At 35.3% G+C, this 26,190-nt stretch overlaps 1 pseudogene; it reads right to left on the reverse strand.

Moving 5' to 3' along the window:
* Window positions 1-1,038: 1,038 nt before the first annotated feature.
* LOC107136046 lies at window positions 1,039-25,680 on the reverse strand (annotated as a pseudogene).
* Window positions 25,681-26,190: the final 510 nt, after the last annotated feature.

Here is a 26,190-nt window from a genome sequence, read left to right on the forward strand (position 1 = left end):
CCAAAAATCATGTAACCCAATCAATAAATGGGCTAAGGAATTGAACAGACACTTCACAGAAGAAGAAATACAATTGATCAACAAGTATGAAAAAAATGATCACCATTTCTAGCAATTAGAGAAATGAAAATCCAAACTAAGATTTTATTTCACTTTAGTCAGAATGGCAATTATCGAGAACACAAGCAACAATAAACATTGGTGAGAATGTGGGGAGAAAGGGACACTAATATATTGCTAATGGGAATGAAAATTGTTGCTAAGTACTATGGAAAGCAGTATGGAGACTGCTAAGAAAATTTGGAAAGGAATCACCATTTGACTGAGTTATTCCACTCCTTGGTCTATTCCCAAAGGACTTAAAGTCAGCGTACTACCTTGATGGAGCCACATCAATGTTTATAGCAGCTCAACTCGCAATAGTTTAAATATGGAACCAACATAGGTATCTTTCAACAGTTGAATGGATAAAGAAAAAATGTGATCTGTATACATGATGGGATATTACTCAGCCTTAAATAAGAATGAAATGATGGCATTTGCCAGTAAATAGTTGGATCTAGAGCATATCATGCTAAGTAAAATAAGCCAATCCCCCAAAACCAAAGGTTGAATGTTTTCTCTGATATGTGGACACTAATTCACAATTGGGGGTGGAGGGAGGTTACTATGGAAGAATAAAGTTGCTTTAAATTCGGCAGAGGGAAGTGATGGGAATAGAGAGGGAACGGGGTTAGGAAGAATAGTAGAATGAATTGGACATCATGACCCTCTGCGCATGTATAAGTAAATGATTCTATATCATATACAACCAGAAAAATAAGAAGTTATACTGTATTTATGTCTGATGTGTCAAAGTGCATTCTACTGTGTTGTATAATATTGTGAGTGTAATTAATATCACTGAGTTGTCCACTTACATGGATAAAATGGCAGATTTTATGTTACACATTTTTTGCAACAATAAATACTTTATTAAATTTAAAAATGTTTTCTTTTTAGAAAATGGAAGAAGAATATGAAGCCACATCAACAATGTTAAAGGCTTCCCTTCAGGACTTCCTTAGCTGCCGGGATATGTGGTGTCAAGCTAGATAATGGCTTCGCCAGTTTCAGAAATGGGTGCTACCAAAAAGAGGGAACAGAGAAGTGCATGATTTAGAAGCAAACATTTTCTTTTAACTAAGCTCTGAAGACTACTTATAAATATAATTTACTTAAACGACACACACTTTAATACCTGCCCAAACCCCTCATAATCAGTACATAACTTTCATAGTTGAAAACAGAATTGTTTAGTTTTTCTACTTTCTAAAAATCTATAGTTAAACAGCCCATAAATCCACTCATGCCAGCATTGAATAAATACAATATTTGATAATATACAAAAACATAATGGTCTTAAACTTTTATTTATGGCAGATGAAACTCTAAAATATAGCAGCTGCCTTACTGGTAGTGATCAATGAATAGTGAAATGTTATTAACAATATGAAAACTTTCTCCTGGTTATTTAAAAAGAGTCAACATTTTCCAAAAATGGCATCATTTCCAAATTCACCTGCATCAATTCCTTGGCTGAACCCCTTTTCACAATATCCATTTCCAAACATTGACTTAAGAAATTTTGGCTGTGACAATTTCTCAGACTTTCCTTGTTTTTGATGACTCTTGATTGTTTTGAGGAGTACTGGCCAGGTACTCTATCATACTTTGTAGGATACCCTTTAATGAATTGTGTCTGACATTTTTTTTCAAAGTTATATTAAATGGGTTTTTGAGAAGAAGATCACAGATCTTTCTTTTTTTCTTTTGAAGTACTGGGGATTGAACCCAGAAGTGCTCTACCACTGAGTTATAGCCCCAGCCCTTTTTATTTTCAGTTTTGAGATAGGGTTTTCCTAAGTTGCTGAGGCTGGCCTGTGACCCTCTTGCCAAATAGCTTTGCTGTGATGCCTGGAAACAGTACTGTTTTCATTGCATCATATTAAAGGTACCTATTAGCAACATGATTTCTGACTGCTGATGTTGACCTAATCACCTGGCCAAGGGCTTGTTAACTTCTCCCACGGTGAAGTTCCTCTTCCCTTTCCATACTGTGTTCTCTGGAAGTCACTATGTGTGGTTCATACTTGAGTAATGCTCTACTTCCTGCAGCGTGGAGCAGCCACATAAACTTTTAGAATTCTTCTGCATAGGTGATTGACCTGTCTCTTCTCCCACATCTATTTATTCAATCGTTTATATCAGCATGGACTCATAGATACTTACTTTAAATTTTAAGTTATAATTCCTGATTCTTTCATTAATTTTTTTCCATGTTTATCTTTATGTTTCACTGTGGCTAGTCTCTATTTCTATGATAATCTACCATTAACCCAACCTCAGATGTTATAGTTTTCATAATGTGATAGTCAGTTTTGTGTCACTGTAACCAAAATACCTGACAATAAAACCTTAGAGGGACAGGTATTTGGGCTCCCTGTCCCAGAGGTTTAGTCCATGGTGCACTGATGGCATTGCTCTGGGCTCAAGGTGAAGCAGAACATCATGGCAGAAGACATGATGGAGGAGTGCTGCTCTGCTCAAGGTGGCCAGAAAGCCCACAGAGGGAGAAAGGGAAAAAGGGCACAGGGAAAACAAATGCTTTGAGGGCAGCCCCCAGTGACCCATCTCCTCCAGCCACACTCCTACAGTTTCCACCTCGTCCATTCAAACTAGGATAGACTGATAGGGTTATGGCTGTCACAATCCTATCACTTCACTTACAAATATTCCTGCATCAACACAGGAGCTTTTCAGGAACACTTCATATCCAAATCACAACACATGACTAAGTTTAATTTGGGTCTGTTAAAAATATGTCTGACTTTTTAATACCTGGAACACAATTATAAAAATTATCTTAATGACTAATTCTTCTGTGCTAATTTTTTTTCTTTGTGTTAGTTCTAGGTTTGTTTCAACTGATTATTTTTCTGCTCATGCTGGACAACATTTTCTTCCTCTTTGTCTGTTAAAACTTTTATTGGATGTCTGGGTATTTGTTGAGTTCTGGCCACATCTAGATTCCTATCAATGTTCTCTTACTTTTTTCTAGGTAGGTCAGGCTTCTTTTATTTGAATTTGTGTAACTGTGGAGGCCACACAGGAGGTAGAGCTTTATTTCTCGGTCTCTTCATCCTTGGACAATCTTTCTTGGCTTGGAAGTACTCTTCACAAAGCTTGTGGTTTTCCCTGGTTTCAGACCCGTGGGCCTCAGCCAGGTCAGTCAAGATTTTCACTGGTCTTGTCTGCCTTCAGCTTGTGCATATGTTTCATGAGAATCTGCTTTGTTTGGGGCCAGGTTTCTTTATCTTCAGGTACAGGCTCTGGTACAAGTGGCGATCTTCTGTGCACCATTCTCACTCTTCTCATCCAGGTTACCTTTTCTAAATATGCCCATATGATTCCCCTTCCTGAAGGCCATGGTGTTTTTCCAAATTGAGCCTGGGAATGGACAGTCTCAAGCTGATGGATGAACATCCCACCTTTGATCACCTTCTGGATCTGCTGATAGTTGATGACATTTGGGACTTGACTGGTCTCACTGGGTCCAACCAAAAATTCACAGCAGAGGATGCTGAATACAAGCCTCTTCTGAGGTCTGAGTATAACCATGGTTGTGGCCCTATAAACATTCTTGGGCTTTGATCTGGGATGCAGTTTTAAGCTATTTGGGTCTCATTTGTAAGATTTGTTAGGTGGAACTGAAGTAGCATTCAACTTAATGGTAATTATTTTCCATCACTGAGACAAGACTCTAATAAGTTTTATACTCAGTAATAAGGTTTTCCGCAGTGGTTGAGAGAAACAGGCACTACTCCCAAGCTTACAAATGCAGCAGGCACTGCTCTTTCCAGACTGTTTTATCTGAGCTGGGGGTCTCACTATACTTCTCAGACTTGAGCTCAAGTGGTCCTCAGCCTTCCAACTGGCTGGGACTATGTGTGTGCACCATCACACCCAGCCCCAGTGTTTGTTCCTAGCAATGGGGGTTGAATTGAGGGCCTTGCACATGGTAAGCAAGCACTCTACCACTGAACTATATCTCAGCCTGGTTCCTTCCAATCTTGTCAGGTAATTATATCTTAGTCCTTACATTTGCTTTTCATACCAACCTCTGTTGAAAGTTTAAGGGGGCACCCTGCACGGATCTTGAGAGTCTTCATCTTTCCTCCTTTCACAGCTTTTCCAGCAATGTCCCATCAGGGTCATCCCTCTCTGTACATGGCCTGGCAACTGGGCCAGTCATGGGGTTCACTTTAGTTGTTACTCACTTTTAGACATCACGGTCCTTCATTTATTGTCTGATGCAGTGTGTTGAAACTACTGTTTCATATAATCTAGTTTGGGGGGGTTGTATCAGGAAAGGAGGGCTAATCTGGTCCCTGTTCATTTTGACAGAAAGCAGACATCCCCATTCATCAGGTTTTTGCCAACGTTACATCTATTTCCTTAACTACTGATGATCCTGTCCCACATATGGTAAGTTAAAAGGAGATGAGAGGATGGTTGAAATTCTTCATCTCAACTGCAAGAATATTTACTTGTTTTAAGTGTTCAAGTCCATTTTCAAACAGACTATCAGTTATATACCTTTCTCAGAGGTGTGATCTTGCTTTCCTCTTTTCTGGACCTTGGGGTTCAGAGGCTAAAGTTCAAAGTGGATATAACCTCATTTCTATATCCAGGGTACTTAAATGTATAAGAAAAGTACCCTAATTCTGTGTAGAAAAAAAGTCATCTAAATAGGGTACTTCAACTATGTAGAAAGCTGTGTATATTCTTACTTATACCCCAAATAAGAAACCGTACAACTGACTGATAAAAATCTACACTCTTCAGCTAACATTTTTACCTCTCTAACTCAGAAGCAATATAATTTGTAGATACAAAATAAGGGCAGACATTAGGTTTTATCAAGTTTTCATTGTAAATTCTTGGCCAATGAACAACACAAGGAAGTTTGAACTATGCCGTAAGGAGAAGTATTTTTTTTACAGTAAAGCTGGTATTAAACTGGTCTTACCCTTGAGGGATCTTCCTTCAGGTATGGAGACTCTCCTTCGAGCATTTCAATAGCCATGATACCTAGAGACCAAATGTCAACTTTAGGGCCATAAGCTTTCCGTGTAGCCATTTCTGGTGCCATTCAGTAAGGTGTTCCAACCATGGTAGTACGTTTATTCTGCTCAGGGGTGATCTGAGCACAAAAACTAAAGACGGCTAAGAAACAAAAACAAAACATCTAGAGTTAATAGCTTCTAGGGATGGTTATGCCATAATTACATTCTGACTGTTCAGGCTCTTTTAGTTTTTAAAAAACAGAATTTAATAATAAAGTAATCCAGACTGGGATTGAAATATTTTGATGATGTTATATATTGCCATTTTTTGCTTTTTCTTCCTACAACAGAGTGTGAATTAGTAGGAGTGTTTTTATTCTTAATAATACATTTTATTCTAAAAATGTTAGTAAAACTGAAAGAAGTCCAAAATGGGCGGGGGGTGGGGGAAATCACCGAAGTTGGACACCAATCCTAAATGTAGTGAATCTCCGGCAAAGATCAAGACACTGAAATTACTTTAGAATAAAATAAAGATAAGCTAAAATCCCTAAGCATACAACTTAGCAGAAAGCTTAGTAAAAGAACACAGTTGAGTGCAATTGTACTGACAAGGTACTCACTAGCATTGATCTACCCCACTTGTCTCCACTATAACTGAAGAACAGAAAACCTACTTTAGTACTTGATAGTAATTTTTTGAAAAGGTTAGGATGAGAATTTACAATTGTTTCTTCCGATCTACTGTTAAAAGCCACTCAACTACTTATGTAACTACTGGTATCAGGTAGGTCTGTAAGCTTCAGGCTGTTTTGTATTTACAGAAGAATGAATAATAGCTATGAACTGCTTGGTTTGTTTTACCTAACTAGGAGATTTTGTAAACTGTTTATTTAAGAGATCCTTCACATTAGTACATATATTTGCATCATTTTAAAAACTATAATGTATTACAGTGGATAAACATACCAAGTTACCATTCCTTTACTCTTTGACATTTAAGATAGTTTAGTTTTTCTTTACCATGTTGCAGGAAATATCCTTTTAGTAATTGTGATATTTAGTAATTCTATATAAGTGAATACTGAGAAGAGCAACAGGTAAAATAATATTTATAATGAAAATGAGTGTTTACAAAAGCCAGGTACTGTTGCAAGTACCTTGTAAAACTATATAATCCTTGTGATAACCCTATAAGATAAATAATTTTTTAAAACTTGGTTCTGGGTAATTTACCTTGGTGCTTCACCACTGAGCCACATTTCCAGGTTTTTAAATATTCTATTTAGAGACAGGGTCTTGCAAAGTTGCTTAGGGCCTGGCTATGTTGCTGACGCTGGCTTTGACCTTGAGATTTTCCTTCCTCAGCCTCCCAAACCACTGGGAATACAGGCATGCTCAGCTAAGCCCAGCCCAGGTATGCTTACTATTAAGATTATTCTAATTTACAAATAGGGTAACCAGGGCATATATATTTTATAGGTGAATTAAATAATTCATCTAAGATCATTCATATAGTAAGTGGAGGAGTCACCACAAAACATTAACCAAAAAAAGTCTAATTCCATTTTCATGTCTCCACCAAAAATGTATGTGATTATCTATTTCCAACTTGCCCACTAAGATCATTTAAAGATAGAATCTTATTTTTTTGATGACCCTGATTGATTAAATAACCTTTACAGGATGTAGTTTAATAGTTCTGCTTGAGTTCTCCAGAGGGCATGGCAGGAATTCAGAGATTATGGACACATAAAAGTTCAGGATGTTTTTCATGACCCTAATGTCTCATACAGAAGAATGTTAGAGAAGTGGGATATTTTCCTTGTTCATCCCTAAGGTCAGGTCATCTAGCCGTCTCTTGATTAGGCTATACTGTAAGAAACTCAGAGAATGCTGAAGAGTACAATGAGAAAAACCAGCATAACAGATGGCAGAAACAAATTCAACTTGATCTCTTTAAGACAGCATCAGCACTAGGACAGTCCCAGGCACTGCTTCTTAGTCCTTTACTTTTTTAACCTCCAAAAAAACCCTGAGATTGGTACTATTATCTTCCTCAATGAATAAATGAGAAAAGAGACACAAAGACATTAACTTGCCCAAAATATTCAGCATGTAGTAGCATGTCTTCTATTTAAACCCTGCCCAGTTCTCAGTTCATAATCTTTACCACTAGATTCTTTTCCCTTCCATATATTAATTTTCAAAAATATAAACAGATGAGGGATATATATATATATATATATATATATATATATAGAGAGAGAGAGAGAGAGAGAGAGAAAGTATAGTAAAAAATAAATAATGTTTCTTCACTTTGTATTTACTAAGTTTAACTTCTCCTCCCATTCCCAAAAGCACATTGCCATTTTTTATGTCCCAGTGAATGACATGATTGGCATGTAAAAACTCCAATGCCTGCAAACATTGAACAAAAGAAAACAGGTATCAATGAAGCAGTCCTGGAAAGTCCCATTCACTAGTTCACACAGAGTCATTATAATAGTAGTTGTGGCCTGAGCACTGCCTGTAGTATTCAGCCAAAGACCCTGCAATACTTAACATTTATAAAGAAAATCATGTGCAAAGTTATGAAAACATAATACCTTAATTAGTAAGACGATCTCCTCCCACACTCTGCTCTCAGCTAGAGACATCATTAAATCATGTCTTATTAAGTCCTTTCTTTCACAATGTTTTTTTTTTTTTTTTTTTTTTTTTTTTTTATGACAAAGCCTTTCTATTTTGTCCAGGCTGGCCTCAAATGATGCACCTGCCTCAGCTTCCTGAGCTGCTAAGACTGCAGACATTTGCCACATTCCCAGCTCATCCATCACTATTCCTTCCTCCCTCTCTCCCTCCCTTCCATTCTTTCTTTTCTTTTTTTTCTTTCAGTGCTGGGGATCAAAGCTAGGGCACTGTGTATGCTACGCCAATAGTCTACCACTGAGTTACATCCCCAGTCTCTGCTATGGATTTTTAAAGCTTAGTCTTCAGTGATGGATGAATCCACATAACTTCTAAGCCTTTTCAAGTTTAAATGCCTAATAGTACACAGAACTTGATTAATAAGCATAAGTTCTTTAGAAATTATTTCAACAGTAGAGAATAAACTTGTGTTGATTTGCACTTGAAACCTCAGATACCCAGAAGTCTAATCAATGTGAGCTACTGAGAAAAACAGATAAGATTGAGGGTAGTCTGGCTGCATTCAGGGGTTTGTCAATGTAACGTACTATGTCTTCTTCATTTCTTCTCTGGTAAATTTTGTGTCAAGCTCTATCCACAACCTGACATCAACAACCAAAGAATATGTCTATGTTAGAGTTCAGTGGCAGAGCACTTGCCTAGCATGTGTGAGGCTCTAGGTCTGATCTCCAAAACTGAAACAAACAAAACAAAACCACCACAATTAAACAAATAAATAAAGTTATTGTTTCCATCTACAACTAAAAATATTTTTTTAAAAAGTAAGAGTAATTCCTTCCTTCCTTAAATACATGAATAAGATGAGATTTTAAAAATTTCTTTGCCCCATGGTTTTTTAATATAAACTGAAAAGATAAATTATACATTTGGGAAAAGTTAGTTGTATTTTTATTTTTATTCCCATCAAAGTAGAACAACAAAGTCTGCACATTGTTTGTAATTATTAAAATTCTTATTCAAAAATATTCTATTACACAAAGAAAAAAACTGATATAAAGGGTATAATCATATTTACCAGGCATTTAATCAGATTCTTGAAAAGAATAAAGCCACAGAAAACTACTTGTACAAGTAAATAGAAATTAACTTGTCACAATTTTAAAATTTTGGCACATAAAAGACCACCCAAGTGAATCAAGTTAGAACAACTCCTGAAATTGATTTTATGTCAACTATGGAAAAAAGTGAGAAAAACAAATTAAGTATAAATACATAAATTCTTGTTAAGTTTTGATTAGTTTTTAAGTGACCAAACATACTTTGTTAAGGGATATAATATTCAAAACTATGAAGGAGTTCATGTTTCCTTCCTTCGTAGGTAGAGCACAACTCACAACATTCCAAGAATGTTACCTTAATAAAAATAATTCACTATGTATTACACAAAGTTCATAATTCACTATGTATTATATAATAGTCCCTCATAACTTTATAATTTTGTCATTTATTACAATGGTCCCTGTGACATCAGGACAGAGAAGTATCAGTTTCAGTGACAATAAGCAAACCATTAATCTAAGTCTCGTCTATAGAAAAACTTAGACAGATGGAACACTTGTTTTTGGCTTAGACTTAGGCAATTCGGAATTCTATTAGCCTAAGCAAATAGAACACCTGGAAATTCATTTAAAAATATAAAGAAACGACCAATTTCTTCACCTTCAATGAAGCCAAAAGCAGACTTAATAGTCGTAAAAGTAGACATGTGTCTTGCTTTGTCTGTGATAGTTCTAGTTCCCAGTTTTCAGGGGGTAGGGGTAGGCACAAGAGGAGGGATACTGGGGATTTAACATAAAGAAACTTTACCTCTGAGTTACGTCTCCAGCCCTTTTTATTTTAAATTTTGAGACAGGGTTTCACTAAGTTGCTTAGGGCCTTGCTAAATTGCTGAGGCCAGCCTTGAACTTGCAATCCTCTTGTCTCAACCTCCTCAGTCATGGGGATTACAGGCATGCACCACCACACCTGGCTGAGTGGCATATTTTTAATAGCATCCCCAGTTATTCTCAGAAGTGCCCTATCTGGACGATAAACTATTGTGATGACTATAATGAGATTTGCCAGTGAATTTCATTCTTCAAAGGCCTTCACTGGGCAGGGCATGTGTGTAACCCCAGTTACTCCAGAGGCAGAAGTAGGAGGATCACAAGTTCCAGGCCAGTCTAGGCAACTTTTAAGACTGTCTTAAAATGAAAAATAACATAAAATAAAATAAAAAGGGCTGGGGATTTAGCTCAGTGGTAGATCACTCCTGGATTCAATCCCAATAAAGCAAAATAAATAAATAAAAACTAAAAAAGGACCTATAATTCATTCCCAAGGTATCCTATATGTGAAGGTCTGAAACTCTCATTTGAGGTGAAACAATATAATATAACTTGCAGAGAATGTGTACGATAAAAATTCCCCTTGTAGGAAAACCTTCCTTTTAATTATCTCTTTTTTTAATATTTTATTTTTTAGTTTTAGGTGGACACATTGTCTTTATTTTACATTTATGTGGTGCTGAGGATCGAACCCAGTGCCTCATGCATGCTAGGTGAGCACTGTACCACTGAGCTACAACACCAGCCCCATAATCATCTCTTATTAACCCCATATCACCCTGCTTTATCCCAAAGAAAGCAAACTCACCTCTCTGAACACAGCATCAGTCTGTGCCTCATCAATGCAGGTTGCTGTAACAACACCAGTCAGTGGCCCACCAGCAGGTATTCGGTTACTACAAACAGGTCATCTCCTACCAAGTAACTAAAGATAGAACATACAAAACTTACATTCTATTTTTTTAAACATGTGACCCTCTATGTTCAAGAACTCAAATATTAAGCACCATAATAATAGAACAACAGAGCTGATAATTTGAGAGCAAAAAAGAAGAAAACTGGAAAGTTACTATGTAACAGAACAAAAAGTCAGAGGGTCATTATGATATTTATTAAGATTTTAAAGTCATAGTTTGTCCATAATAGCAGTCTAGGTGTATATTTTGGAGTTTTCCAACCAAAATAACCCTATAACATAGGGATTGTTGGTCTTGTTTTGCAGATACAGAGACAGAAGCTTGGAGAGGTTAAGAACTCATCTAAGATCACATAGTAAGTGATAGAATCAGCATCTGAAGTCAAGTTGTAATGATTCCAAAGCCTATGGCTTATCTTAACCAGCATTCCATGCTGACTTGAAATATTATTTTAAAAAGCAGAGAAATGTACCTGAAAATTTATTTCCATGAATTCAGACTCCATAATTAGGGCTAAAGTCTCAAAATATATTACCAATTCCCCACCCTAAACAAATTTATATATGGAAGAAAATCACCTTTAACCCTATAATATAACCACTAGTATTATTTTTTACTAGTAGTCTTTCTTTCATATACATAATCACTTTTTAAAAATATGCTTAATTTTCCATTTTGTCTTTTTATTAAACATCAATTTCTAAACTACATGAGCTTTTTGGGGGGAGTAGGGGTACCAGGAATTGAACTCAGGGGCATTCAACCACTGAGCCACATCTCCAGCCCTATTTTGTATTTTATTTAGAAACAGGGTCTCACTGAGTTGCTTGGGCCCTTCCTAAATTGTGGAGGCTGGCTTTGGACTCGCAATCCTCCTGTCTCAGCCTCCCCAGTTGCTGGTATTACAGGCATGTGCTATTGCACCTGGCCTACATGAGCTTTTGATAAACATATATAATTTGCCCATGAAGAACAGCATTTGAAATAATAACTGATCTAAACATTTAAGAATTGTATGCTAGTCATCTCTCTGGGTTAAGACATGAATCCCAGTTGACCATTCCTCATGTTTTTGCTTCTGATCATTTGCATGAATATACACACCATCAGCAATCTCCTATATTTAGCAGCCTTCTGTCACTTGCCAAGAAATATCCTTGTGGCAAAAGGACCTTCCAACTGAGAATATGTTATTTTCACCTCTCCTCTTTCTCTTTTAAGTTTACTTCTCACTACTGACACCTCAAAGTGACTAGCCTCCATGGAACCACCAGATTAGAAATGTCCATATTATCCCAATGTTTAAAAGAACCTCAAACATATTTACCTGTCTAAGAAGTGAATTATGTTGGGATTCTTTAATTCTTTCTTCTCCAAGAGCTCATTAAGGATCAGTTCCTTCTGTGGGTGTTTCTGTAAATTAATCTGTTTTATCACAACCTCTAATGGAAACAGAATTGAAAAAAAAATCAACGGTTTTCCTAATTGTCTTAGAAAGTAACAAACACCAACCAGTTACTAAATTATAGTAACACATGATATTACATAGTGAGATTATAACTGACAAGTACCAGTTTTACTTGCACATTGACTATGCATAGTGTTTTACACTACCTGGACGCTAAATATGTTCAGATTTATCTTGAAGTTGATTAACCAACCGAAAGTCAGTCCAGTATCAGGAATTAATCCTCTTTTTACTCCAACCTAGGAAAATATATTTTAAAATATTTACTTATTTATGATATAATTCCTTCTTTGTTTCCCATAAAGTGAGAATGGCTATAAAATTATATAGATTAGCAGGCTGGGGTTGTGGCTCAGTGCTCGAGTGCTTGCCTAGCATGTAAGAAGCACTGTGTTTGATGTTCATCATCGCACATAAATAAATGAATAAAATAAAGGTACATCAACATCTAATTTTTTTAAATTATGTAGATTAATTCTTACAACATATCCAACTTAAAAATATATTCCTATTGCTTATGCTTAGTTTTATTTAGTTTTTCTTCTAAACAAAAAACTAACAGAACATTTAGAAGTATGAGAAAGTTGCTACCTTTTGTCCCAGAGCCACATCAATAGCAGTAAAAACTGTACCAGAAGACCTAGTGGGAAAAAGACACAATCAGAATTAAGACTTCTAAATCACAGCCATTTATAATATCCAAAGACTTAACCCTTCTCACAATTGAGAAAGAATCAAAACCACTTAAGATTTAGCATCTTAAAAACAAAACAAAACAAATAGAAAGAAAGGAAAAAGAGGAGGCAATCCTTGTAGCCAAAATTTTATTTGAAATATTTCAAACCTACAAAAATATAGGGAAAAAAGATTTTAAAAAATAACAAATAACATACCCTCATGAATACAGTTCCCTGCTTAAGAAACAAAGAACTGCAAATAATCTTGAAGATTCCTGGTTCGCCCTTTCATATGGCATTCTCCCTCTACCCAAGGGCAACCTGTAATTGGTGTTTATCCTGTATTGGATGTGCATCATTTCCATGTACTTTTCTACACATTTAAGTATGATGTTTCTGTTTATGTATTTCTCTGCAATTTGCTTTTTAAAATTCATCTGGCTAGGCATGGTGGCACACGCAAGTTTCAAACACTTCAAGCTGGGAAGTAGCTTAGTGGTAAAGCGCCTCTGGGTTCAATCCCCAGTACCAAAAATAAATAAATAAATAAATAAATTCGCCTGGATTTCTGATATGTATCCGTATACATAGTTATTAGTCTTATTCATTCATTACTAATTATTCAATATATAACATCTATTATCATGTTCAAAATATTAAGGTGATTTTCAATTTTTTATTATTATTAAAATCAGTGCTGAACTAAATTTAGTTGTTAAAAATAAATTCATAAGAAACTTTCCAAATGTTTTCACTTCTACATTCTACTAATTCTTTCTAAATTCACAGAACATTTTCTAGAGGTTAGCAACATTAAAAATTCAAGATGTTAATCTGCTCTCAAGCAATAGAGGAAAAAGCTTAGTATACTTTAAAAACAAATTATTGAAAAAATCAGAGTGGCAGACCCAAAGATTAATACTCAATGATAAAATTCAAAAACATTTTATATATTAATTTTTTTTAAGTAGTGGGGATTAAACCCAGGGTGCCTTACCACTGAGCTAACTCCACAGTCCTTTTTATGTTAGGATCTAACTAAATTGCTGAGGCTAGCTGAAAACTTGAAATCCTCCTAACTCAGCCTCCTGAGTTGCTGGGATTATCGGTGTGTACCACCATACCCAGCTAAATGCATGGGTTTTTGCTTTGCTTTGTTTTTGTTTTTGCAATGCCAGGGATGGAACTCAGGACCTCATGTATCCTAGGCAAATGCTCTACACTGAACTACATACCCGGCCTCAAATCAATGCTTTTATGGCCTATAATTCTGCAGTAAAATTGTCTCTTAAATATGTCATGGGCAATTTTTCCATCTAATAATCCCTTGTCATTTATGAGAAATAACATTCAAGTAGAAACAATGATGTAAAGTTATTGCTAACAAGGAGGGTTTTAAACAACTGCATTATGTATTCACAGAAATCTTCTAAGGTACCAGTCATAGAAAACAGTGAGTGCCCAATGTCAGGGGAAAGGGAGAGCTCATGCTGAATAGCCAGTAAGTAGTGAGCATTATGACAATACAATCATAAGCACTTACCCTTGTCCAAATTTTTCATATCTTGTATATTTTGTCTTATGCTCACAATAGTTCCTATTCTAAACAAAAACAACATTCAAAGCTCAGTCAAGCATTTTAAACACAAATTAGCTTTTGGTATCATTCCTTTTAATAAATTCTACTGATTTTAAACCAGTGGTTTTCAAACACATCAAGTTTCAACAATGATTTGTTTCCAACAAAACACTAAAGAAATTTAATAAAAGCAAAAAGATATCAGAAACAAGAAGACACATAGTCTCCCTTAGGTTAGGATTCCTAATTAATCACTTTCTCAAAATTCATGACATTTTAGAACAACCAATTGTTCTAGTCTGCCTGAAACCTAAGGGGAGTCTCAGGATGTACACCTTTCCAAATGGCAATTCCAGCAGGGTGTGGTGGCACATGCCTGTGATCCCAATTATTCAGGAGCTGAGGCCAAAGAATCACAAGCTCGAGATCAGTCTTGGAATCCTAGAGACCCTGTCTCAAAATAAAAAATAAAAAGGGCTGGTGTGTAGCTTGGTGGTAAAGCACCCCTGGGTTCAATCCCCAGTACCAAAAATAAACAAAAACTTGGCAATTCCTGGGAAATTCCTCACTCTACTTTTCTTCTCCACTGCATGTATTCACACTAAAGTTATGAAACTACTATTAGTAATAATAAATGAATGATAGTCAAATGAATAACCCTAACTGGCTTTACCAACTATTCCAGTATTTCTTCTTTCAATATATTTAGGAAACCAACTCCTACTGTAGAGATTACTCTAATATGAACTAATTATGTATATATTTTAGGAATGTTCAAAGTCATAACAAGAAATGGTAAAATTAGGAGGTTGGATATAAATTCATAATGTAAATTCTTAAGACCAGTAAGTCAAAACATAAGAAAATTACATTAAATTTTTACTTACTCGAGCTCAAAGAAGACAGGAACATATCAAGAAAACTCCCACAAATAATCTTATGTAGGTACTCAATCTCAAGTTAGCTACTAAGGTTCAAGCCAAGAAGCTAAGGGCATAAAGACAGGGGATGTGATAACTAAAGGTCACAAATGAATAGTCACAAATTTTTTTAAAGCAGCAGCCCTCCTAAGATAAGTCCTATTATATCTAAATATCTGTAGTATTCCACAGTCAAAGCAGTTTCATATTGGAAAGCACTGAGGAATCAAGAACAAATGTTGAACATGTAAGTGCTTATAACAAACCATCTATAGAGTACTTTTCCTTGAGCCTTCTAGGTCACGTTCTTCTTTATAACTATAGTTACTGGAGCCTTGTAAGCAGACCTTATTGTTACTCCCTTCCTGGAACTGTTTACATTATTTATAATGCTGGATTCAGGCCACTGACAGTAAATAAATTAAAAGAGACAAGGAAAATGTGTTTTTCCTAGGATATATCTTATTACTATACGTTCCTATTTTGAAAAGCTATAGGTTTGGACAAATATGTACAAACCTCCTTTGATAAAGTTTTCAACTACACCCATGTTCATATCCTTTAGATTTGGTTCACAGGAAAGAAGTATTGCTCCCAAAGGGACTGACTTCACTATCAATACATAATATGTTTCAAATGCCATTACAAACAAAACGAATATTACTTTGCTTTCACTGTTTTTGGGTGGTACTGGGGGTTGAATCATGGGTACTTTACCCCTGAGCCATATCCCCAGCCATTTTATATTTTATTTTGAGACAGGGTCTCACTAAGTTACCCAGACTGACCTGGAACTTGAAATTCTTTGCTTCAATCTCCTAAATTGCTGGGCTTATAGCCATGTGCCACCATGCCCAGCTCACTACATTTTAATGTAAGCAATTACTCCTATAGGGAAAAAACTTTTCTTTCTGCCTTAAGGTAAAATAAAAGGCACATATTACAATCCCCCTGTTTTTTTTTTTTTTTGTAGTGTTGGGGATAGAACTGAGGGCCTTGCACACACCAGGTGAGTGATATATATATATATATATATATATATATATATATATATATATATAGAGAGAGAGAGAGAGAGAGAGAGAGAGAGAGAGTGTGTTATATCCCCAGACTTGGATCCAATTAACATGTTTTAAAAAAGGTTAATTCATGAATAATTTGGAATGTAGGTAACATACTTAATTTCTCCATCATCTCTTCATTGGTCAAATTTGTCCTATTTTTCTGTTTTTCTGAAGACTTGGCATCATTGTCGACATTTGAATCATCAAGAGGTATAGGAATAGGGTCAGTTACAGACCGTGTGGAAATCTGCAGAGATATAACTTATTACTGAGATTGAAGAAAAAATATTCAGATACCAGGGCTACGGGTGTAGCTTAGTGGTAGAGTGCTTGCTTAGCACATGTGAGGTACTGGGTTTGAATCTCAGCACCATAGGAAAAAATAAATAAATAAAATAAAGGTATTGTGTCCATCTACAACTAAAAATATTTTTAAAGGCAAAAAATAAAATATAGTAAAACAATGTAGTAAAAAGTAGCATACTTTAAAAATAATGTTTTTAATTAAAAAAGAGAAAATGCAAAAGACTAGAAGTCTTGATGTTGAGAACTGTTAGTAATTTCCACAAAACATTTTACACAAATATGATGCCTACCCTCCCTTTCACTTCAAAGTGCCAGTTGTAAGGAATAAAGAAAACATAGCCATCTATTATGAGATTGGGATCCGATGGCAGTCCTCAGAGACTGTGCACTGCACTATGTGCCACCATGTCACAGTCCCCTGCAAGTCCCTTTAGTAGTTCTCTCTTCCTGGCTCCATCTGAGATGATAACTATTGAAACTCTCCCTTTAGCTGGTGAGAAATTTACTCTGAACTGTCCTTTGAATCACATCAAGGCTTTGAGAGAAATGTAAAAATAAGAAAAAGATCCAAGTTTTAGATAATAATAATAATAGTTATCCACATTATGAATTATCTGACAAATATTATGAGGTGATCATTATAAAAATGCTCTAATATGCAATTAAAATTTTCTTGAAACAGAAAATAGACAACATTAAGAAAAAAAATAGACATTATTTAAAATTCAAATGGAACTTCTAGAATTGAAAAAGACAATAGGAGAAATTCAGATCTCACCTGATGGGCTCAATAGTAGAATGGAGAGGACAGAGGGTAGAATTATTGAACTTGAAGACAGACTAACAGGACCTATTGAGTCTAAACAACACAGAGAAAATACTCTGGAAAATAACATGAAACTTGGGTCAGAGTCCTGTGACACAATAGCAAATGATCCAACATTCATGTAGAAGGAAAGGATAAAGAATGGTGCTTTGCATTTTTATCCTTCTCTTCATTTGAAGATATCATTTGGGTCACAGCCCTCCACTGCCCCCCTCAGATTATGTTATACGCTAAAAGTGAACTAAAAATAAATTACAAATCACAAATGAGTTTACTTCCATGTACAAATTTCAAGCAATCATATTTTCAGTTCATATATTTTATTGCTTAATAATATGGCTCAGTGATAACACACTTTCCTGGCATATGTGAGACACTGGGTTTGATTCTAAGGTTCACATATAAATATATAAATAAATAAAATAAAGGTCTATCAACAACTGAAAAAAATAAAAATAATATTATGACTAAGAATTTTATCAGCATTATTTTTTCAGTGTAGTTTGTTGTTTAAATAGTGTAATCATCCAAATGATATGTATTGCTATTAACTAGGACCCAACATATCAGTGTTTATTTTATAGTGCTAAATACTTGTAAATAAATAGCTTTAAACCTTAAAAAAATATGAACTAATTCAAGTTGCTTCAATTATTTCCATTTCAAAATCAATGCCTGAATTTAAAATTTTTATTTACATTGATCCACATAAAAAAAGACATGGTTACTTTTGCTTACATGTTAATTGTTTTGATGTAAATTTTTTTGGGAGGCATAGACACATATGATTGTGCTTTTTCTTTTGCATTGCTACAAATAAATGGAAAAATATGGATTGTGGATCATGTATATATTTACTTTCTCTGTTTATATGCACATTTCTCATTGACTCTGCAGAACATGGATTAGTCTTCTGGGCCTAGTGTATTGAACAGTGAAAATACTGTGTATGTTCATTTTACAGTTTGAAAGAACTACTTGTATTCAGCCTTTGTCTCTATGCCTCTCCCTTCCCATTCACAAATCAGTTGGATAATGAAAAAACTGGTCTTCTGCAATGCTGCTCCTGGGGACTATTCCACTGCATCTTTTAGTTGAAAGTTTGTCAGGGCTTCTGAACATAGGATCTGGTGCCTTGGCTATATGTGTTCATGGCTTGAATAAAAAGGAAAGGAAAAGGTTTTAAGATGAGTACAAATTTATCTTAATCTTCATCATCCAGTTCCACCAGCCACTAATCAACATATTTTTTAAAAACCTAAGGCAAAGATATATTATTACATTTAGTTTTTTTTTGGGGGGGGGTAATTATTAATATTTCATTATCCATGAACACATTTAATTTATATGATTAGTAATTTTAAAATATCTTAAGTAACTTTGTTGTTGTATTGTAGCATATTTTTTTTTATCTCTGCAGGTCAGCTACTTCATTGGAGATTTTTTTCTTATATTTTTAACTTTTTGAAAAAAAAATCACAAGTCTTCTATCTATAATAAATTATATTTAACCATTCTCCACTTTGCTGGTTTTAAACTTACTCTGTGGGTACTTTTCTCTTAAATGTTTCAGAAAGTCATCATTCTTCATTTTGATTTGTTTAAGGTGAAATCCATTAAGTGAACTAAAAGTAAATTTCAAATCACAATGATTTTTCTCCGTTTTGTTCTGCTTGTCCAATTTTGTTACAGTGTACAGTAGTAAGAGCTTAGAATTCCTTAAAGAAAAATAATGAAATTTTTAAAAAGTCAATCAAAAAAATAATTTAAAGTTTAATAACTCTCTATTGAGATATAAAAATTAAAGGATAAATGAGAACATTGTTTTGACCATGCCCAGAAATGCTCATGACCTAAATGTTGCTTAATGGACTAAAACATAGGTTCTCAAACTAATAGGAAAACTGATGTTTTTGTTTAGTATTTTTCTTTATTCATAAAGATAGTCAATGTGCCTTTTTATCTTCTATAGATAATATTAGAAGCACAAAATAAAAAATATCAAAGAATTCATACTAAAATACTTTTGTAATATTGTGCATGGTGATGTTTTTAGTAAAAACAAACATCAAGTCCAATTATGTCTCAACAAAAATACTTTTAAAGAAATTGTTTTATTTTATACACAAACAAGAGCATTCGTAGCCTGTAATCCTTTGTTTATGTGCCCTGTAGAAAATGACAGCAACCTACTCTGCTTCTTCACTATCCAACCTGTAGATTCAGATACTAATAAGCATCATTTAGCATTAGACTGACTTAAACTTAATCATACCCAGTGTAATTACATATGAAGGAGGTAGTACAAGTTCAGTGAAGAGTAATTATATTAGAAAATAAACATCATAAATTGATGAATTAATGTGAACATATCAATTTGAAAATACTTTTATTATGTTTATTTTCATTAAGACAAATTATAGAACAATACAAACAATGGTAATTTAATTATAATGGTGTATGGAAAGTAATGCTATAAGTAATTTTAAAAGATATTGTAAAGCTTTAGATTTACTCTGCTGAAGAGGCATTTATTTAGCTTTACCATAACCCAATGTTTATTTGGCACAAGTTTACTCATAGTTTAAAAAAACCATTTATCATGTAGAACATTGGACTTGTGCAGTTAAAGTATTGGCACCAAAATAGACATGTAGATCAACGTATAGAATAGAAGACACAGAGACAAACCTACATAAATATAGTTTTCTTATACTAGACAAAGGTGCCAAAAACATGACCTCTTCAACAAATGGTGCTGGGAAAACTGGAAATCCATATGCAGCATAAACTCAACTCAAAGTGGATAAAGGACCTGGGAATTAGACCATGGACCCTGCACCTAATAGAAGAAAAAGTAGACCCTAATCTTCATCATGTTGGCTTCAGAACTGACTTTCTTAACAAGACTCCTAAAATGCAAGAAATAAAACCAAGCATTAATAAATGGGATAGATTCAAATTAAAAAGCTTCTTCTCAGCAAAGGAAACAATCAATGTAAAGAGAGTTCCTACAGAGTGAGAGAAAATCTTTACCACACATACATCAGATAGAGCACTAATCTCCAGGATATATAAAAAACTCAAAAAACCGAACACCAAGAAAAACAAATAACCCAATCAATAAATGAGCAAAGGAACTTCATAGATATTTCTCAGAATAAAATATACAATCAATCAACAAATATATGAAAAAAAATGTTCAAGATCTCTAATAATTAGAGAAATGCAAACCAAAACCACTCTAATATTTGATCCCACTCCAGTCAGAATGGCAACTATCAAGAATACAAGCGTATGGAGATTCCTTAGAAAACTTCGAATGGAACCACACTTTGACCCGTTTATACCCCAAGGATATAAAATCGGCATACTTACAATGACACAGCCACATTAATATTTATAGCAGCTCAATTCACAATAGCTAAACTATGGAACCAACAGATGAATGAATAACGAAAATGTTGTAAATATATACAATGAACTATTATTCAGTCTTAAAGAAGAATTAAATTGTGGCATTTGCAGGTAAATGGATGGAACTAGAAAATATCATGCTAAGAAAAATAAGTCAATTCCTCCCCCCAAAAAAAAACAGAAGCTGAATGTTTTCTCTGATAAGAGAATGCTGATCCATAGTTGAGGGAAGAGGTAAGAAAGAATGAAGGAACTTTGGATTGTGCAGAGGGGAGTGATAGGGGATGGTACTGTGGGGAAGGGAAGGGTGGTAGAATGAGACAGACATTATTATCCTATATACACGTGTGGTTACACTACTGGTGTGGCTCTATACCATGTATACCAGAGGAATATATGCTACATTTGTGTACAAAGTGTGAAAATATATTCTACTATCATATATAACTAACTAGAACTAATAAAAATAAATAAATCAAGCAAAGAAGTAGAATGTATTGGCATTCCCCCCTCTTGTGGTCACATTTCATACCTTTAAATGACTGTCTTATTAATTTAGCAATTCAGTCTACAAAATACATTCACAATAAGTTTTCATTAGCAGTTTTTTTATTCCATCATTCTTTACCATAGTTTGGATCCAGAATGTCTCCCATAGACCCATGTGTTAAAAATGTGGTCCCAAGCTTGACACCATTAGAATAGGTGGTAAAACATTAAGAAGTATGACCTATTGAGAGGTCTTGAGGTCACTGGGGCCATGCCCTTAAAGGGGATTATGGGATCTTAATACCACCTCTTTCTTCTCTTTCACTCCAAGTCAAGAGGTGAGCAATTTTGCTCTGTCACATGATCCCACTATTATTTGCTGCCTTTTTGAAAGCAGTGCGTCAACTGATGATGGACTGAACTCTCTAAAAGTATAAACCAAAATAAATTTTTCGCTGTATAAGTTGATTATCTCATGTATTTTTCATAGTAACAAAAAGCTGATTAACAAACTAGCTTCATTTACAAATAAGACAAAAATATTATAATTATCTAAAAATTTTATAGCCATAAATTGCGGGAACCACATATAATAAATAAGGGAGTATGACATAGAAGAAAAAGTATAGTGATATTCTTATGGTAAGAACTTCAGTTGAATATATGTCCACCAACTACTAGCTATGATTATTTCTGTCTCGCATATAAGTGAGTTGCCCTATTTCTTCCTCTACAAAATGTTTTCTTCCTCTACAATAACATTACCAAGAAGTTATGAGAATTAACCTAGATAGTATACATAAAGTACCTAGAGCATAGAAAGGTTTTTGATAATAGTAGCTATTATCTGTTATTGACTCATACTAGTAAGACATCAGTTCTGTTTTAAGGGTTCTTGTGTGTCCTTAGAAGACTTATTTCTATGGTTTTGATGAAAATAGAACTCTTATTAGAGTCTTCCAAAATATCAAACACATGTGAGTATGAGTCACTTTGTGTGTCTTTAAATTCAATAAGTCAAGTAGAGGTGACAATCTCTTTTTAAAATATTTTTATTAGTTGTTGATGAATTTTCAAATTATTTATTTATTTATTTATTGGTATGTGGTGCTGAGAGTAAAACCCAGTGCCTCACACATGCTAGGCAAGCACCTATCACTGAGCCACAATCCCAGCCCTAGAGATGTCAATCTCTTAATAATTTATTTTATATAAACTTTCTGGAATTGAGTTCCTAAGGAGGCTGGAGGAAAAAGGGGCTCTGATAAATCAATTTACCAAGGAAAAGACAACTTTTATCATAAATTGAAGAACTAAGATAGCTAGAGTGGGAAATCAGGGTAAAATTATTTCTCATCATTAACTGTGTTTTAAAAAATAAGTGTTCAAACATTTGTAGTTCCGGCAGTTTGGGAGGCTGAGGCATGAAGATGGTGAGTTCAAAGCAAGTCTCAGCAACTTATACTCTGTCTCTAAATAAAATATTAAAAATGGATGGGGATGTAGCTCAGTGGTAGAGCACCTCTGGGTTCAATTATAAGTACCCCATCCCCCAAAAAAGATGAAGAGAAAAGTGCTATAGATGTAATGAAGAAAAATCCATGCTGGACCTTGTAAGTACTAGGAAGAATGCTGATGAATAAAATATCTTGCTCAGTGATTAAAATCACTTCTATAGTTTATCAGATTTAGAGTAAACAAAGTATATGCTTCCATTTTGCATTGTTAACTGAACAGACTGTCAGTAAGTCTCTATAGATTTGATCCTGAATTGCTCACCAAAAAGTGTAATTAAACAAAGACTAGAATGAAAGAAGTGGAGCTAAAGTTGCATAAATATTATTTTACTTTTGAGTTGTAGAAATTAATCATTTATTCCTATGGAAAGAATGTTAGTAGATGACCCAAAGGAAAATAACTCTTTAGAGTGAAAGCATAGTGGAAAGACAAAAGATCAATACTTCAAGTTCTGGTGCTTAAGGCTAAATTTTAGTTTATATTCAAGATATCTTTCTATTATGATGCCAAAGTACCTCACTTATACATGATCTCACTAAAAGATGTATACCCTGAGGTTGGAGGTAGTAGAATTTTTGTTAGTACTATGTTAGTTTTTCATCATTATAATCAACATACTTTTGTTAGATTTTCACCTCTGTGATCAAAATAGCTAAGAAAAAAGCATCTTAGAAGAAGAAAAAATTTATTTTGGCTCATGGTTTTAGAAGTTCAGTCCATGGTTAGTTGGCTCCAAGGTAGAAATACCATGGTGGTAGGATGTTGAGAGCCACAGCTGAAGGGGCCCCAGCAAACTTCCAGCTGCCAGCTGATGATTGGCTCACAGTGGCCCCAGCAAACTTATAGCTGCCAACTGATTGGCTCCTCTGCGGTGATGCTTATTGGGTTGTTTCCCCGCCCTTTCAGACCATGGAGCTGCTCATTGGGGGACTTTTTTTGACTCCGCCCACGCGACCCAGCCAATCAGCCTCAAGAGCAGGAGGAGTGGGGGAGGTTGAGAGGCTTGTGGGAAGCAGGTGGTGGCAGTTGGGCTCTGAAGGTTTTCCTGAAGAGCTGTGTGGTGTGGCCTGTGTTCTAAAAATAAAGTTCGTTTCTTTTGACAAGTGGCTCCTGAATTGTGCCCAGCCAGACTGCGGCATTTGGTGGCCCGTACGGGGATCGAACCCGCGACCTTGGCGTTATCAGCACGCCCAGCCAGACTGCGGCAGTAGGACATAGTAAAGGAAAGCAGCTCACTTATGGCAGCTGGGAAGCAAAGAGATTGACAGAGAGAAAAGCTAGGGAAAAGATATAATTCTCCAGGGCATGCTTCCAGGACAACTTTCTCCAGTCACACCCACCTGCCTACAGTTATCACCTTGTAGCTGATTCAAATTATTAATCCATCAAATGGATTAATCCACTGATGAGGTCCGAGCTCTCCTATTCCATCATTACCTGAAAGCCCCACTTCAGAACCTTGCTACGTGGGTGACCGAGCTTCCAACATGTGAGCTTTATGGAGTACATTCTACATGCAAACCATAATAATAATTGTACAAATTTGTTCCCTCATTTTACTTAATTTGTATATCACATATGTTTTTAAAGTAATACCACTGTTTATACATCAGACATTTTCCTAGATACTTCTCTGATGTTATCTCATTTTTTGTTATCAGTTGTATGAAGCACGTAGAATTACATTACACATGAAAAAAACAAGACTCTAAGAAGACGGCTTGACGAAGGCCACACAGCTGGACATGCAATGTGAAGGAATTTGCATAGTGAGATGCCTTGATTTAGATTTTAGAGAGGACATACAGTCAATCAACAAGTACATGAAAAAATGCTCACCATCTCTAGCTGTCAGAGAAATGCAAATCAAAACCACCCTAAGATACCATCTCACTCCAGTAAGATTGGCAGCCATTATGAAGTCAAACAACAACAAGTGCTGGCGAGGATGTGGGGAAAAGGGTACACTTGTACATTGCTGGTGGGACTGCAAATTGGTGCAGCCAATTTGGAAAGCAGTATGGAGATTTCTTGGAAAGCTGGGAATGGAGCCACCATTTGACCCAGCTATTCCCCTTCTTGGTCTATTCCCTAAAGACCTAAAAAGAGCATGCTACAGGGACACTGCTACATCGATGTTCATAGCAGCACAATTCACAATAGCAAGACTGTGGAACCAACCTAGATGCCCTTCAATAGACGAATGGATAAAAAAAATGTGGCATTTATACACAATGGAGTATTACTCTGCATTAAAAAATGACAAAATCATAGAATTTGCAGGGAAATGGATGGCATTAGAGCAGATTATGCTAAGTGAAGCTAGCCAATCCCTAAAAAACAAATGCCAAATGTCTTCTTTGATATAAGGAGAGTAACTAAGAACAGAGTAGGGACGAAGAGCATGAGAAGAAGATTAACATTAAACAGGGATGAGAGGTGGGAGGGAAAGGGAGAGAGAAGGGAAATTGCATGGAAATGGAAGGAGACCCTCAGGGTTATACAGTGGAGGGGGTAGAGAGAGAGGAGGGGAGGGGAGGGGAGAGGTGGGGAGGGGGGAGGGTGGAGGATGGGAAAGGCAGCGGAGCACAACAGACACTAGTATGGCAATATGTAAATCAATGGATGTGTAACTGATGTGATTCTGCAATCTGTGTATGGGGTGAAGGTGGGAGTTCATAACCCACTTGAATCAAAGTGTGGAATATGATATGTCAAGAAATTTGTAATGTTTTGAACAACCCACAATAAAAAATAAAAAAAAAAAAAAAGAGAATCTTCCAGGCTTCTCATTGGTCTACAAAGCCACCTTGATTGGGATCCAGTTTCCTCCTATGAACTTACCTCACACATCTGCTTACCTCATTACTACCCTCCAATTGAACTGGCTTCCTGTCTGCCTCTTAAATAAGCCTTTATAATTCATACCTTAGAATTGTTTTACCTGCTGTTCTCTCCCAATTCTTTGAGGAATAATGACAAGAAGACAAACTTTATATATCATGTTGGTATTTTTTAAAACTATTAGAATGTTTGTTAGTTTGTTTACATGTTGATTTTTTTTTTTTTTTGGTTCCTTAGGTCAAAGTCTTTATCTCCTTTACTTCTATAATACTAATGCCTAAAAGGGTACTCAAAAATACATGTTAAAGAAGAAGAGAAGCCACAATTTTAATCTAAGTTTATCTGATTCCAAATCCTGTGTCCTGCTCAGACTCAACTTGTATCAATGCTCCTCATTCAATGCCCAAGGATGTCTGGCTGTGGGTGCCATTAAATAAGCTTTGTGCTCAGAGCTGCAGTTGCCTAAGATGATTCTGTTTTTAATTTGTGAAATGGACCCTGAATATTGGTCAAGTCCCT

The sequence above is a fragment of the Marmota marmota genome, unplaced genomic scaffold, assembly GCF_001458135.2.
Source record: "Marmota marmota marmota unplaced genomic scaffold, marMar, whole genome shotgun sequence".
Classification (NCBI taxonomy): domain Eukaryota; kingdom Metazoa; phylum Chordata; class Mammalia; order Rodentia; family Sciuridae; genus Marmota; species Marmota marmota.